Genomic DNA, 17864 nt, shown 5'->3' on the forward strand with positions numbered 1-17864 from the left:
ATATTTTTAGAATTGTGCTCCTGCTGGCTAAAAAATATCACAAGAGTGAAGGGCAAGAGCAGCAGGTCCAAAGAATCCTGGATGTTAAGAGATATCAAGAGGTTTGTAAAGAAAAAGAAGGAAGTATATGTCAGGTACAGTGCATTAAAAAAGAGTCTAGGCCCTTCAAAAGTATAGAGTATAGGAGGTTGCTTAAAAGAGAAATTGAGAGGACAAAAGAAGGGCCACAAAATACATTTTGCAGATGGGACCAAGAAAGCCCCCAAGGCTTATAATATGTATACAAGGAGTAAGTGGATGACTGAGGAAAAGGTGGACCTAGTAAAGACCAAAGGGACAATCTGTGCATAGTGCTAGCAGGCATTGTGAGGTCTTGAATGAATACTTCTCATCTGTATTCCCAGAGGACACAGACTTTGTAAGCAGGAATTTCTAGAACATGTTAAGTTTAATAAAGGGCTCCGTTAGATGTTTTGGTGGGCATGCAGGTGCACAAATCCTTACGACCTGATGAGATGTATTCCATACTGCTATGAGATGAAAGGGAGGAGATTGCTGGGACTCTGGCAGAGACACTTAATATCTCGCTAACCACAGATAAAGTGCCAAATGATTGACTGATAACTAATGCGGTTCCTTTCGTTCAAGAAGGGCAGCAGGGACAGGCCAGGTAATTGCAGATTACTACAAATACTAATGCTAGTGGTAAGGAAATTATTGGGAAAAAAATCTGAAGTACAGGATTAATCAATACTTGGAAAGTCAATGATTGATCAGGGATAGTCAGCATAGTTTTGTTAGAGGGAGTTCCTGTCTGAATAATTTAATTGAAAAGGTGACTAAGTATACGGATGAGGGTAGTGCAGTTGATGTGAGTTATATGGAGTTCAGTAACTTAACAAGATTCCACATGGAAGGATGGTCCAGAAGGTAACAGGCTTTGGAATCTAAGGAAAGTGGGCAAACTGGATCCAAAAATTGATCTAAAACTAGGAGGCAAAGAGTGATGGTGAAGGGTGTTTTATATTTGGAAGCTTGTGACCAGCAATGAATCATAAGATTCGGTGCTGGAACAGTGGCTGTTTGTTATTTATATTAAAGACTTGGATGTGAATGTAGAAGTAGTAAGTTTGCAGATGACATGAAAATTAGTTGTGTTGTTGATAGTGAGGAGGATGGTCTCGGGCTGTAGTCAGATATTAATCAGCTGGTCAACTGGGCAGAGCAATGGCAAATGGAATTTAATCCCGATAAGTGTGAGGTGATGCATTTTGGGAGATCTTGTAAGGGACGTTCATACACACAAGGAGACTTGGTGTACAAGTCCGTAGATCCCTGAAGGTGTCAGCACAGGTGGACAGGTTGGTGAAGAAGGCATACAGGATGGTTGCCTTCATTTGCTAAGCATAGAATATAGGAACAAGTAAGTCTTATGACAACTTTATGACACATTTGTTTGGCTACATATGGTATTCTGTATACAGTTCTAGTTATCACATTATCGGAAGAACGTGATTGCACCGGAGAGGGTATAAAGGAGATTCATTATGATGTTGCTCAACATGAAATCTCAGTTATAAGGAGAGACTGGATAGGCTGGGTTTATTTTCCTTGGAGCAGAGGAGGCTGAGGGTGTATCTGAGGTATACATAATTATGAAATGTATAGACAGAGTGGATAATGAGAATCTCTTCCCCCATGGCAAACATATCTAAGATCAAAGGACATAAGTTTAAGGTGAGGAGCAAGTGGTTTAGAGGAGATATGAGAATGAATTTTTGCACCCAGAGGATAGTAGATAAATGAAACGTGCTACCTGAGACGGTGGTGGAAGCAGATACTCTCTCAAAATTCAAAAGCATCTGGATGAAAATTTAAAATGCCAGGGCATAGTAGGCTATGGACCAAATGCAGATAAATGGGGCTAGTTTAGTTTGTTGCTTGTTGCTCAGCTTAGACATAGTGAGCTGAAGGACCTGTTTCTATGCGGATGACTTTATGACACTTCACCAGTTGTAGTCGGCCATTTAAAGGTACTTTGAGGAAAGCCTTTGCATGTACAGAAATATACTTACTAACAACAGTTCTAAAATATCAAATAATTAAGGTGTTCACCCATTAAATATTTTAAAAGACCAAATTTCATTCGTATTTGTCCTTAGATAGTTCCTTCCTCAGCCAATACAGCAGCTGAGAGTGTCATAGCACCCTTGATTGTTGGGCTAGTGATGGGCATGGAATGAGGACTCAGGGAGAAAGGTTTCACTAGATCACTGTTTTTGATATCAGTTTGAAAGTGCGCTAGGGGGACAGTGGATGAGAAAAGGATAACTCTCAAGCAGTGTCCTCAATGTGTAATAGCATGCCATAAAAACAATGTGGCATCAGACACAATGTAACCCTGATACTGCTGCTTCAGAAGAACTGAAGGGTGTGTAAATCTACCAGCAAATTAGATAGGGCACAGAGTATTGATCAGGATCAGAAATCCTGGATGATCTTCCTCTGCTTTGCATCGAAATATTAGTGCCAATTGTTAAAGCCAAACTGAGGTCAGATACTGAAGCACAGATTGTGGTTTGCATAGAACTTTATTTTGCTTTGAATCATTGTTCTTAATGAACATTCTTATACTCTGGCGCTTAGCAGCCCTTAGCATTGTTTTTACTGGACAGATTTTTCAGCAAGTTCTTGTGATCCAGTAATAGTTTCCCCATGTCTGGGCCAATAGATCCAAGTTCAGTTCCTACCTGCAAAGAAGCTGTGCAATAACATGTCTGAACAGGCTGATTCAAAATAATTACCAGTCATCTGAAAAGTTTATTACGCTACCTTTTAAATCCTGTTCTTACTTCCGTCCAAGAGACAATAGTATTGTCGAAAGGTAATGTTGGTTTTGGAACTATGAGGTAGAATGCTCCAAAATGTCTGATAGGCAGCTGAATACTTTTAAAATCTTTTCTTGCTAGTACGTGGTTCCACTTCCATTGAAATAATTGCAGATAATCTTTGATGTTTTTGTTATCTTATTTAAACCTATTGTTCTTCTTCCTTCAAAAGGCTGTGACTACTGCTAAATTGAGAAGTTTAATTTAGTTTGGGCAAATTTTAAATTTTAGCTTAAAGAAGCAATTTTATGGCCTCTTTAAAAATAATTGCTTCCAAAAATTACACAGAATGACGAAAGGAGGATGGCATTAAAGTCTGAGCAAGGGAGGATGGTACATAAATCTACATTCTATTGATATTTCTGTTCCTGGTGTTGTCTGTGCTTTAGACACTTCAACCAGTTTATGTATTAAATACATCCTGCCCAAGCACTCTTATCAATGAGATGGACAAAAGAACACAGAATTCGGTTTGCAATTCAACTTATTACCAAAATATTCCTTATTAGAGATACCATGTGAACATTTCCCAAATTTCCACAATATTTACTCTCTGTCTAGCCCTATTGCTCTAAGAAACAATATTACCTGTGTTTGAGCTGGACTGTCGGAATCTCCTTCCTTGCTGATGTAGAGCTGATTCTCATCTATGAAGGTTGGTCTCGCAGGTCAGGGCAGATCTTCTCCTGGGTCTTCTTGAGTTGCCACACTGTTTTCTGCCATGAGTCATGCTGCAAAAGTTTGCTGACGGGTGGCTTCCAAGTGTGCATTTTTATCCCTGCTTGCCCACACCTTCCTGAATGTTCTGTGATCTTTGGCCAATGGGGTCACGAGTGGGTTCAAAGCATTTAGTGGAGTCATACCAATACCCTTCACTGTTACTATGCCAAGGAGGTACAAAGTGCACATCCTCAGGCACTGGCTGGAAGTCAAGGTGCCAGAAAGTCTGATTGATACTCCTCAAACACACAACCCTCAGCCTGGTTGTAATTTGTTCCCCTGAGCCTTTGTGAGCTCTTTGACCTTGGTTTCCATTGTAGCCAATAGCTGCTGGCTTCAGTTTAATTTCGTTTGGGCAATTTTTGGGTCAGGCCCAATTTCTCCAGCTGTGTGCCAATTTAGAATGTTCAATTTTGGGTCCATGTTCATTTATCCACAACTTGTTAGCTTCAGTTTTGCCATGAGTTCTAAATCATTTTAAACACTGTCCAACAGTGAGCACTTAAAACTATGACTGGCTACATGGAGATAATGGTTATGAAAAAGGTCAGAATTGATTAAAATTCCCTGCAGATTACATTGAGTAATAAAGAAAGACTTGGAATTATACAAATACTTGGACAGTTGCTTTTGAAAATTATAGACATTACATCAAAAAAGAAATTAATGGCATGACATTTGGCAGGCACTGAAAATGACAATGGCGTAAACAGCCGTAGTAACCGTACAAAGTCTTTTCTAATATCTGAGAGCTAGTGCCAGAATTAGGAGAGCTTTCTCAAAGTCTTATCAAGAAACAGTGTTAGACACACATGAAGTTGTATTTTACACTCTGTGTCCCACACAGTACTGTCACCATGCCTGGGTATGTTCCTGTCCCATCAGTATGACAGACTCAGCAGAGGTGCCACCTCTGTGGTACACGATTGGATGGGTGTTACCCTGGGAACTTCAACATTCACTCCAGATCCTATAAAAATCTCATGGCAACAGGTCAAATGTGGGCAAAGAAACCTCTTACTGATTACTATATACCATGGTGAACACTCCTTGAAGGAAACATTGAGAATGGCTGATCTGGTCAGGTCCTAAAGGCACAGTTGCTAGACTGGGAATGCAACAGATGGTGAGGGAATCAAGAGAGAAAGACATTTGACCTCATGCTCACCAATCTGCTTACCTGTCCATGACAGTATCAATTAGAGTGAACACTTCACAGTCCTTATGGAGACATAATCCTGCTTTCACAATGAGGATACCATACATTGTGTTATGTGGTAGTATTATCTGGCTCAATGCGATAGATTTCAAACAGATCTTGCAACTCAAGATGGCATCCATCATCCGCTATGGGCCTTTAGCACCATCAGAATTGTATTCCAACACAATTTATAATGTTATGGCCTGGCACATCAGGTTAGAAATGTGAATGTGCATCAGCGAACAATTTTCAGCACCATTCAGATACTAAAGCAGCTTATGTCCAAATGCAATGAGACCTGGAATATATCCAGTTTTGGACTGACAAAAAGGAAGTGATATTTGTGTCTCACAAGTGACCATCTCTAACAAGAGAGAGAATTTAACCTTTGCACCTTGATATTACATGACATTGCCATCACTAAATCTCCTACTGTCAACACCCTAGGTATTACCATTGACCAAAAACTGAACTGGACTAGATATATAAATACTGTGACTTCACAAGCAGGTCAGAGGCTAGGAATCCTGCAGCAAAAAAAATCACCTCTTGACTCCCCAAAAGTCTGTCCACTATCTGCAAGGGATAAGTCAGGAATGTGATTGAATTCTCTTCATTTGCCTGGATGTGTGCAGCTCCGGAAACACTCAAGAAGCTTCACACCAATTAGGACAAAGCAACCCACTCAATGGCTACCACTTCCACAAACATTCAGCCCTTACACCATCATATATTGCTCTAAAACCTTGCTATTCATGTATCCATCCAGATGCCTTTTAAATGTTGTATTATACCGACCTCTACCACATTCTCTGACCGTTCATTCCATACATGCACCACTCTCTGATGAGAAAGTTGCCATTTAGGACCCTTTTAAATCTTTCCTGCCTCACTGCCCTCTAGTTTTGGACTCCCCTACACTGAGAAAAAGACCTTGGCTATTCACCCTATGAATGCCCCTCATGATTTTATAAAGCTCTAAAGCTCACCTACCAGCTTCCAAAGCTCCAGGGAAAATGGCCCTGTCCTATGTGGCCTCGTCCTATAGGTCAGACACTCCAACCCTGTACCCTTTCAAGTTTAACAACATCTTCTCTCGAGCAGAGAGACCAGAAGTGAATGCAGTATTCTAAAAGTGGCCTAACCAATGTCCTTTATAGCTGCAATAAGATATCCGAACTCGTATACCCCGTGTACTGACCGATAAAGGCAAGCATACCAAATGCCTTCTTCACTACCCTGTCTACCTGTGACCCGACCTTCTCGAACCTGCGAACCTGCACCACAAGGTCTCTTTGTTCGACAACACTCCCCAGGACCCCAACATTAAGTGTATAAGTCCTGCACTGATTTGCCTTACCAAAATATAACACTTCACATTCATCTAAATTAAACTCCATTTGACACTCCTTGACCCATCAACCCATCTGATCAAAGTCCCACTTGTAATATGAGATAACCTTCTCCACTGTCCAGTACACCAATAAGTTTTTGATTTAAGCAAGGTCCCTGAATGCTATCTTGTTGGTGTAAAATATTCTACAACATCTACAAAATGAAGAGTTGGGAAGTTCTTCATGGGGTTCTGAAGCAATAGTTATTCTTCAACCACACAGAATAACCAGTAACATATCTCAAAGCTGCGTGTGAGATTTGCTTCTCTACATTTAGTCAAAAAATGGAAAATCTCAATCTAAGAGCCTTATTGGTTTATAGGCACAAAATGCACAAAATTATAGATTAATAAATCATTAAAGGTAGCAACAGAGGTTAACAACATTGTGGGATGAATCCTAACTGCAGTTCATTATGGCATAAGATCCATCTGATATATTTTCTACCACCATCCTCTGCCCTAATAGAATCTAACGGCCTTCTTGGTATAGTGTGATACAGGGGAACTACCTGGCAGCTTAGCAAGAAATAACACGTCTCTTAAACAAGATGTAGTTACATTAGTATGATGGACAATGTTACTGAGGCTGTGGAGGAGTCCTCAGTGTTAGGTCCTACTTCACTGAGGTCCAAAGTTTCCCCATTACCTGAGCCCATGTGATATAATCGTATAGGGTGGTCCTTAATGCACTCCTCAGCATTGACACCCTTACATAACAAAGAATGCATAAAAGAATGGAAACAGAACATTGAGGTTTACTTCTAAAGGCAGAAAATTCAAAAGCAGGTCAGTTACTTGAGCATATGTAGAAACAAAAACAGAAATTACTGGAAAAACTCAGCAGGTTTGGCAGTATCTGTGGAGAAAAAACAGCGTTAATGTTTTGGGTCCGATGACCCTTCGTCAGACCTGCTGTGTTTTTGCAGCAACTTCTGTTTTTGATTCTGATTTCCACCTTCCACAGTTCATTGGTTTTAATGCATATGTAGAATATGTTTATGCATTGTGTTTCAACCTGGTGTCCAAATTACAAAAAGGATATAGCTGCACTGATGGAAGTTCAAAAACAGCATTTACAAGATGATTCCAGTACTGGGGGGTTACAACAATCAGGAAGATCTAAAAAAGATGCACTCCATTTTTTTTCAGCTTGGCAAGTTATTTCACAGTAATGAAGAAGTTTGAGATGCATAGGGAGGCAATGCTGGACTGTTAATCCAGAGACCCAAGTGATGTCTGAGGGCTCAGGTTCAAATCCTGCTTTGGTGGTTGGTGAAATTTGAATTCAATAAAAATCTGGAATTAAGAGTCTCATGATGACCATGAGTCCATTGTCAATTGTCAGAAAAACCCATCTGGTTCACTAATTTCCTTCCGGGAAGGAAGTTGCTATCCTTACCTGGTCTGGCCTACAGGTGACTCTAGACTCACTGCAATGTGGTGACTCCCAACTGCTCTCTGGGTGATTAGAAATGGGCAATAAATGCTGTTCTAGCCATTGACATCCTCATCTGGTCAATGTAAAAATATTACATGTAGTTGATATGTTTCTACTGGTGGTGGAGTTCAAAACAGAGGATGGTAAATGAAAGACAGTCACTAACAAATCCAGTAAGGCATTCAAAGTCTGGCAAATGTGGAGATCCCTGCCACATGGTTGACACAAGTAGAAGATGCTTTTAAAATGTTAGATAAGTACAGGAGGGAGAAAGGTCATAGAATAATACATTTATAAATTGAAATGACATAAAATAGCAGGAACTGTGTATAGAGCCTAAACTCCAAAATAGATCTGATGGGGCTAAATAGAATTTTACAACAGAGAAACAGACTATATTAGAGTGTGTCGTAGGATAACCAATAAGCAGAAGTTGTTGCTCATGATGATATCAGCAGGCCTGAATGTAATATTCTCTAGACAGATCAATATAAAACAGCAGTGTTTTGTTGAGATTGAAAAATTGTTCAGATATGAAAATTTTAGAGTCAAAGCAAGCTGCGCAATGTATATGAAAAAGTGAGTATCTACAGTATTCCATAGAATAATAATTCTTCTGGAATTATTCTGGAATCATTAATAGAATTAGTATTCTGCTATTATTCTTCAAACTAAGAGAACGGTGGAAGATCCCTAACCCTCTAATAAATGCTTAAATCTGTAATATATGTTGTATACACACTCACCTCCTCATCAGCCTGAGTAAGGATCTTTGAAAGACAATAATCCTCTCCAAACTGTCTCAAAGCTCTCAGAATTCACTATGGCATAAAGCTAAGAACGTGGGTTTGAAGCCTGCCTCAGCAGTCCCTTAAATACAATATTTCCTGAAAAAACAGTAGCTATCCATCAATCTCACTGAACTTTATTTCTGTTTAGAACTTCATTGATTAATTTGAACTTGTTAATTTATAATTTCCTGATAATTAGTGGGGAAGGACATTGTAAAGGAGATTCATTGAGTTGCAGTCCTGACCTACAATCTTGCTCTACCCTGAACTCATGCTTCCTCTTGAGTACAATTTCCTACTGGGAGAACAAACTCAACTGACCAAAATAGAATACCAATTCCCCTATGACTGGCATTGTTTATGAATGCTGCAATATCAGATGTCAGAGAGAATCTGCTGGAGGTACACTGTAAACAGTTTTAAAGGGGTCAGCCTTTGCTTAATGATAGCTGTATCTCCTCTGAGGCAGGAGGTTGTGGGTTTAAATCTTACTCTCGACACTTAAGCACATCAACTTCAAACCAGTATTTCTGGAATGCTATATTGTCAAATTCAGTTATAGAATCTTAAAGTTATACAGCACAGAAACAGGCTCTTTGGGCCAACTCGCCCACGCTGACCATTCGTAAACTGAACTGATCCCATTTGCATCCATTTGGTCCCTATCCCTCTAAACCTTTCCTATTCATGTACATGTTCAAATATCTTTAAATTATGTAATCGTACCCACCTCTACCACTTCCTCTGACAGCTCATTCCATATAAAAACCACCCTCTAAGTGAATAGGTTGCCCCTCAGGTCCCTTTTAAATCTTTCCCCTCTCACCCTAAACCTATGCCCTCTAGCTTTGGACTCCACTACTTTCAGGAAGACTTTGGATTTTCAACTTATCTATGCCCTGCATGATTTTATAAACCTCTATAAGGTCACCCCTCAGCCTCCCATGCTCTAGAGAAAATAGTTCCAGCCTATCCAGCATCTCATAACTCAAATCTTTTAATCTTGGTAACATCCTTCTAAATCTTTTTTGAACCCTTTCCAGTTTAATAACATCCTTCTTATTAGCAGGATGACCAGAATTGTACACATACTCCAAATGAGGCCTTACCAATATCTTGTACAGCTGTTACATGGTTTCCAATTCCTACACTCAATAATCTGACTGACGAAGGCAGGCATGCCAAATGCTTTCTTCACCACCCTGTCTACTTGAGGTGCCACTTCAAAGGAATCATGTACCTGAACCTCTAGGTCTCTCTGTTCAACAACACTTCCCAGGGCCCTACTATTAACTGTGTTAAGACCTGCCCTGGTTAGTCTTACCAAAATGCAACACCTCACATTTATCTGAATTAAACTCCATCCACCACTCCTTGGCCCACTGGCCCAGTCAATCAAGAGTAAAACTGAGATCTAATCCACCCTTTCAGATGCATATAAAAAATTCTGTGATGCTATTCAAAAATCAGTGAATTTCTCTCCAGTTGTCTGTCAATATTCATTCCTCAACCAACATCACTCAATGACATTTATCTTCAGTTTGTGGGATGTTTAGTGCAAATTGGCTGCCCCATTTCCTATGTTACAAAAGTGACTGCACTTTTCAAAAATGCCAAAAAGAAGAAACAGTATTTGTATAAGAGAAAACAAGGTGTAGAGCTGGATGAACACAGCAGGCAAGCAGCATCAGAGGAACAGGAAAGCTGACCATTCGGGTCAAGACTCCTTCTTCAGAAATGGGAGAGGATAAGGGTATTCTTAAATAAATAGGGAGAGAGGGGGAGGCAGATAGAAGATGGATAAAGGAGAAGATAGGTGGAGAGGAGACAGACAGGTCAAAGAGGTGGGGTTGGAGCCAGTAAAGGTGATTGTAGGTGGGGAGTTAGGGAGGGGATAGGTCAAAGAGGCGGGATGAGGTTAGTGGGTAGGAGATGGGGGTGGGGCCTGAGGTGGGAGGAATGGTTAGGGAGGCGGGGATGAGCTCATCTGGTTTTGGGATGCGGTTGGTGGAGGGGAGATTTAGAAGCTCATGAAGTCCACATTCATACCCTTGGGTTACAACAGTATTTGTATAGCAGCTTTCACAACCTGAGGATGAACCAGAGTGCATTTGAGATAATTAGATGTCTCTTGGTGTGTAATGTTATAGTGTTGGAAACTCCATAGGCAGTTTGCATAAAGTTCTACAAGCAGCAACAAGAAAAATGACCAGATAATCTGCTCTGGTTTTTTTGACTGAGTGATGAATATTGATCAGGTCACTAAGGAAAAATGTCCAGCCAATGAAATGAAAAGCACTTTGTGATTTCCTCAAGTTTCTTCCTTTCCTTAATTGAACTTCTTTGTAAATCACTAAATTAAATTCAATCTTGGGAACCTATTGTTTAAGGGCGTTAATACATCAGGAATTTTCTCACTTTTTAGCTGAGTTGCTAGATGTTAAAACCTGACACTCTCCCTACATTTAGATTTACAATGCAGCATTGTTTATGATTTGTTTTCTGTGCCCATACCTGCTCTCTAAACCACTAGATAGTTAGCAAGTGAGAATATATAAAACAGGAGATGGTGTATAACTAAAATGAAAACTTTGATAGAATTTTCAGATGTATTTTAAAACCTTCTTGTTGGACTTTTCATTGTGGACTTAATATTTAAATCTTGTCTTACTATTTTGCAAACTCCCAACTATGACAAAAGAATTGATTTGTTACAGAGTGTTGACTTGATATAACCCAAAATCATAGATAGCAGTAAAGGATAAGAAGGTCTTCCTCCTTTTGTGAAGGTAGGTTCAGTGAAATTGACATAATATACAACTGGTTTACAGCAGACATGCTCCAGTTTAAAACTGGGAATGAACGGTGGCAGCCTATTCCACTGTGAAGGGCATGATAACCAATCTACTGCTGCTGACATTCACCCATTTCTACCAGGTATCATCGGACAGCAATCATTCTCTCACATTTGAAGATGAAAACCAGCTATCATTTTCCCCCAAGACCTCACCAGGATCAGTTTGCTCTGAATGATACCTGGGACTATCGTGACACAGGGCAGTTCCATGCCTGAACACACCAGGTCATTTGTGAGCTCAGCAATTACTGCAGTTGTAGTCAAATTGATAAATAATGATGCCTTAAGCAAATCTGGCAATTGGGCTATTGAGTCACTTGCAAATAAAAAAAAGGAGAAATCAAAGTATGAGGAACAGTTACAGTAGAGTGATTTATAAAGTTAGGCACCTAACACTGCCTTTAAAATGACTCAGCTGTCACCAGAGAAAGAAAAAATTTATGTCGCATATCTAAGATCCTTTACTTTTTTCCAGCAGCAAATAAAGAAGACCGAACTAAAAGCAGAAAATGCTGGAAAAGCCTAGCAAGTTTGGCAGCATCTATGGATAGAAATCAGAGATAAAGTTTCATGTCTAGTGACCCTTCCTCTGAACTGACCGTAGCTGGGTAAAAGCTGGATTTTATGCAGAAGATAGAGAGGGGGGAGGCATTAAGGAGAAAATGATAGGTGGAAATAGATCCCAAAGAGAGAGAAGAACAGTTGGATAAATAAAGGAGTGGATAATGATCAGCCTGGGAAAATGAATAGCTACTAATGGGGACAGTTCTTGGCTAACAATGGGTTGTGTGTAATAGCAGACCAAGTGATAACAAGGCCTGGTGTGTGCAGACAGTCCAATGATACCTGGTAGAAATGGGTGACTGTCAGTGAGAGTGGATTGTTTATCATGCCCTTCACAGTGGAATAGCTATTACTAGATTCAGTGCTGTGGGATGAGATATTATTAATCAATGACTTCAACGTGAAGGTTCCCCCAGAAAGCAGTGACCATTGTATTATATCATTGAATTCAACATTCAGTTTGAGGGAGAGAAGAGTGGGTCAAAGACTAGTATTTTAAATGTAAAAACATTGCAATTATGAGGGTATGAAAGAAGAGCTAGCTGAAGTGAAATGGCAAACTACATTAAAGGATAGGCCAATAGAGATGCAGTGGTAGATATTTAAGGGGATATTTCAGAATATATAGAAAAGATGCATTCCAATAAGAAAGAAAAATTCCAAGCTGTAGTTTTCAAGCAGTAGTTAAATAAAAAACCATAGTATCGGACTGAGACAAAGCATATAATTATGCAAAAATAGGTGGGAGGCCAGAATATTGGACAGAACAAAGAAAAGACAAAGAATGACGAAATGTTAATACAAAGGGTCAAAATACAGTGTGATAGAAGGCTAGCAAGAAATATAAAATCAGAAATTTTCCACATACAGATATATTTTAAAAATAAAATGTTAACAAAATGAGCACTAGTCTTAAGGAAATTGAGATGGGAATTAATAATGGAAAATAAGGAGATGGCAGCTCAATTGAAGAGGTATTTTGCTTTGGTTCTCACTATAGAGGATACAAGTAACCCCGTAGAAATAATGTAGGTCAGGAAATTGATTGGAAAATAAGAATGAGAATTTTAATATCAAGAAATTGTCAGAGCTTGAGTCAATGTGAGTGAGTGAGCACGGAATGATGGTGAACATGCTTATAGACATAATCTTCCCTGCTAACTGACTCTACAAAGGTTTATTACCATGGTCTCGTGCAGCCCTCTCTTTCTTAGCTACAAATCTTTATTATCATCCCCATTCTTCATGTATGTGCACTTGCTAGCAGCAATCAATGGAAGTGATGAGGACCAGGAATTCTGAAGGTATGAGAACTCATCAAGGCACCAAGGCAAACTGCTGTGCTCCTTAGCTCCAGTGCACCAGAGATCAACTGAATACTGATCTTGTAGCATTACATGACAAAAAGCTTTTAAAATATTTTGCTACATGATTGTATAAGTTAGATTTATATAGTTAAAACAGTCAACAAGATCATTTTCTTCAATGTTATCATATAATGTCATTTTTAAAAACCTTCTAATACAGTATCTTGTCTTAAGCACAGAATACAAGAATTATTTATTTATAGAAAAGATATTTTTAAGGATTGTGAGAAGCTCATTCCTACTGCTATTACAAATGTAAACTATATAAATATTTAACAAAAAATGCACTACAGCATTTGACTAGCTCCTGAATAGTTTCAATTTAAATAGGAAGCAAACTAAATTCTTTTCGAAACGGTTAAGTTTCGGGTGATTTCAGTTAAAATAAATGGAGAGATAAAATAGCACATCTCAGTACTGGGTTATCTGCTGACAGATCTGAAAACGTAAAATGGACTCTTGCTCTGAAATTGAACTTTGCTACAGGGTCCAATTTATTCCTGTGCACATGAGACTAACATTGCTGTCACCTCTTTTCAGAAAGCAGGGCAATGCACTGTGCACATGAACAGCAAAATGGGGAATAAACACAAAGATAGCTTCTGCTTTCAACGTGTCTTGATTTCTAAGCATGCTTTGCATTACATTGTCCCAATGGGTGACATTTTTGATTGATTGATCTGATGTATTTTTTGACCTTATTCTCAACACAGAATAAAAAGTCAGCACTTCTGGCTCCACAATATTGTCTGTTTACTGCTACAGTGAACAGATGGGCCCTTAGCTGTTAGAGTGGGCATATGCAATTTTTATGGTCTAAGTTTAGTAACAGTTGTAACATTTAGTGTGTATGCCTTAGGGAGGCATACACTGGTGCAATGGAGTGCAGTTACTGCTTGAACCTTATCCACTGTTGCTAAGTTCTGTTAATGTCAATTCTGAATTTGCCTTCAATAGCTTTACATCAATAAACAGAGGTCAATGTGTTGAAATACAGTGCATCAAAAAAGATTCAAATTACTAATTTTAAATGGTAAATTGAACAATTACCATAATGTGACAATTTTTTTTAAATGGCTGTGAATAAAACACTAAGACGTCTAGAAGTCATGAAATATCATATAAATGCCTATTATTTCCTTACTCCTTTACAGGAGAATTTGGTCTCCAATCATAGTATGGAACATTCACAGATATTCGCTGATCTATTGATTTTTTTTGTGTGAACCTAAATTAGTCTTTTATTAAACAGAAAACTAGAGGGGAAAAGTGATATTATTTTGCTGCCTAAACTGAATACAATGGGTCAATTTTATTCCCTTGACATAAAATCCATAATAACAGTACATGTTTGCTTGTGACCTAGTTATTTATACGTCTCAGAAAAACCCTCTAAAAGCAGCTATGTAACATAGTCCATGGTTATTGTATTATAATAAATGACAATATACTATAGTAACTGTTCTAAAAGTCAAGGATTATTTTACATGCTGTTCTATCCTTCTTATCTTTTGGACTGTCTTCTAAGGTGCATCAAGAATTAAGGTAAGTAAGCGTCAACGAAGCTCTACATTGCCTTTGCCAGTAAGATCAACAACATAATATCTAGTGGCAATGTTCAGATTGGTCCATGTGTCACCCTTGAAAAAAATCTGCAAATCTAAGAAATGTGCACTAACTTCTCAACTGCCCATCATTGCGAAAGTCCATTTATTAGTACCCAGCTCATGGTATCTTTGGTAAATTATAACCTGCAGTGCCTTTGAAAATATGTTGTGCAACTGTTTACTGCATACAGCTGCTTTAGGACATTTGTGTAAAATTTATTTATCTCCTATCTAACAGAAGAATTCTGAATGGGTCACTGTGTACATTAATGAAGCAAAGAAAGAAACTTAACAAGTGGAATTTGAATTCAATCAACATCTGGAACATCTGGAATGAACAGTCTAATGATGACTGTGAATTCATTGCCAATTGTTGGAAAAACTTAACAGTTTCACTATTTTCTTTTAGGGAAGGAAACTGCCATCCTTACCTGATCTGGCCTACATGTGACTCCAGACCCACAGCAATATGGTTGACTCTTCCCTTTGGGCAATTAGGGATGGGCAATAAATGCTGACCGAGCCAGCTGACCACCCTCTCATTCCATGAATATATTTTTGAAAAGTCTCTGTAAGCAAATATTCATACTGCTTAATTTCAAGTCTGTTGTATTCAATTGCTTTCCATAGATAGTCACATTTTGAATACTGATAATGAAAACCCTTTTCTTTACATTAAATTATAAATACTTTAATTGTTTCTCCAAGATTATTCATTGTGCATTTGTTGGGTAATGAATATGGCTGCCAATAAGCTTCGCAACAGCTCTCTGAAAAGCTAACTATTGTTAGTGTATAATTAAATCCGACTGGTAGTTTGGTATTTAAGAGAAAATGGACCACTTTTCAGTAGCATTTGCAATTTACATTAATTGTATATTTTGCAGCAAAATGTGTACAAAATCACTTTACCTCTTTGAAAACTGCATTCTCAATGCTGCATTTATCACTGTTACTGGGAAGAATAAGGTCATATTTATTTTTGAACTTTGGTTATTGACTGAAGCAATATTTTACTGAATTATGTTCATTATCCTGGATGTAAGAGTCTCTTCTCTATCATGATATATCACAACAGCTCCACTGGGACTTATGCTTTGTCCTGGACTGTAGCAAAAGCATTGCAACAGCATTGCTTTCATTTGTGCAGCTTTTAAGATACCAAGGGAAACACTTTGTGTCTCTGATCGTCCATAAACCTTAAAATGATTTCAGTTCACTAATGATTATTGCACAATTGAATTCATCATTATTAATTACTGATAATTTTATCAGCTATAGGAGAAATACGCAGATTTGAGTCCTGGTACAATATGGATACATTCTTTCGCTTATGATGTCGTTATTGGTAGCCCTTTAGTTTAGAAGGCAGTAAACAACATAAATAAACATTGATTTAAAATAGACATGAATATTGTGCATAAAATGTTCTTGTAAATCGAACAATTAAGTCAATTTGACTTCTTTAACATTACGTATGGCCCATCCATTTTTAGGTTCAATATCAACTGAAGTTCTGGTATTTCTGTTAACTGTTCACCATGGATAACTCATAATGGTATCAGCTGGCAAGGTAGCTATATAGAGAAAAAGACATTAGAAGATACTAAAACTAACAGCAAAGTTCACTTGATGCACATTTGAAACATCATCAAAAACACATCAGCTGTCTATTTTCTTCTTAAATGCACAATCTTCTGTTTATTTTTAATTAGCTTGTCTATTCAAATATGCGGGTAAGACTTCATTGCTTGAGATCATAAAGCTGTCTGGCTTTTTGTTCTGGTTGATGGTCACGTCTCTACATTAGCTGACTGAATGCTTTGGAGGGCTGGTTAAATCTCCTAAATTATTCCTGCTTCTTTCCTGAAATAGATACCTTTCATCTCAAAAGAATTCCAACAACACTAGCTACCCACACCAAAATATCCCTCTTTTCATAGTTCCTGTGCTTTTGGTGACACTGTTTGAAGTTATATTGCTAGTACTCTGTAGATAAAGGCAACCCTTATTTTCTTACACAAGTGAAGAAAAGTGCAGATGTGGGAAGGCAGAAAATGTTGGATATGATTTGGAGAAAATTGTGCAGCTTTGCACACATCAAATTGGGGGCTCCTAACAATCATAAATTCATGGGCTGGATGTGTTACAGACCAACAGGTTATGTAAAGTAAGGTTTTTTTTTAATTATTGAGGTGCCTGTGACGTTGGTCAATTAGGGAGAAAATTTGATCCTTACTTTGTGATCTCTATACCTACTCAAAATATGTATACTCTCACCTCTACATCTTTAATGGGCTGTAGACCCACTCCTAGTCTTATTTTGCTGTTTCCAACTCTTTCTCAGCATGACAGATGAGCTGGTACCATTCCCTTCCTTGATAACAAAGTGTGAAACTGGATGAACACAGCAGGCCAAGCAGCATCTCAGGAGCACAAAAGCTGACATTTCGGGCCTAGACCCTTCATCAGAGAGGTTCACCATTCCCTTCCTTGTTTCTCACTGAAAACATTATTACGGAGAGTGTTGACTGCATTGATAAAGTGTCTTGTTTCCTCTCTTGGAGGTATCAAATCACAAGCAGTCCAATTTCCAAGGTTACTGTGGCTAATTCCTTTCCATGCTGTATAATTTCCAGTTGAGGAAATGTATTCCATCTAATGGAAATTGATTGTTTAGTCCAGGATTCCCTTGCTTAGAGAAATGTATTTTTGACACCTAGACCGACTGAGATACTTCAAATCGTTGGACACCAGTTCAGAATTTGAGTTTTGCCTGGATTTCCAACAGGATACTTGGGTCTCATGGAGCGGGAGTGGCTCTCCTTTCCTCTTCCCCTGGATTGTGAGAGCCGAAAAGCCTTACATATGTAAGAAACCAAAATGAAACTATGGTTGCGGCCATGGAAGGAATATTCCTGTTGTAAGCTGTTGATTGGCCTACAAATCCTCCCACAACTTAACACTGTTCTGTATGGACAAATATGTAGACACAAAATGAACAAACTCAAGGCATCTCCCTGCATTGCAAACAT

Source organism: Stegostoma tigrinum, chromosome 29 (assembly GCF_030684315.1).
Source record: "Stegostoma tigrinum isolate sSteTig4 chromosome 29, sSteTig4.hap1, whole genome shotgun sequence".
NCBI classification, from domain to species: domain Eukaryota; kingdom Metazoa; phylum Chordata; class Chondrichthyes; order Orectolobiformes; family Stegostomatidae; genus Stegostoma; species Stegostoma tigrinum.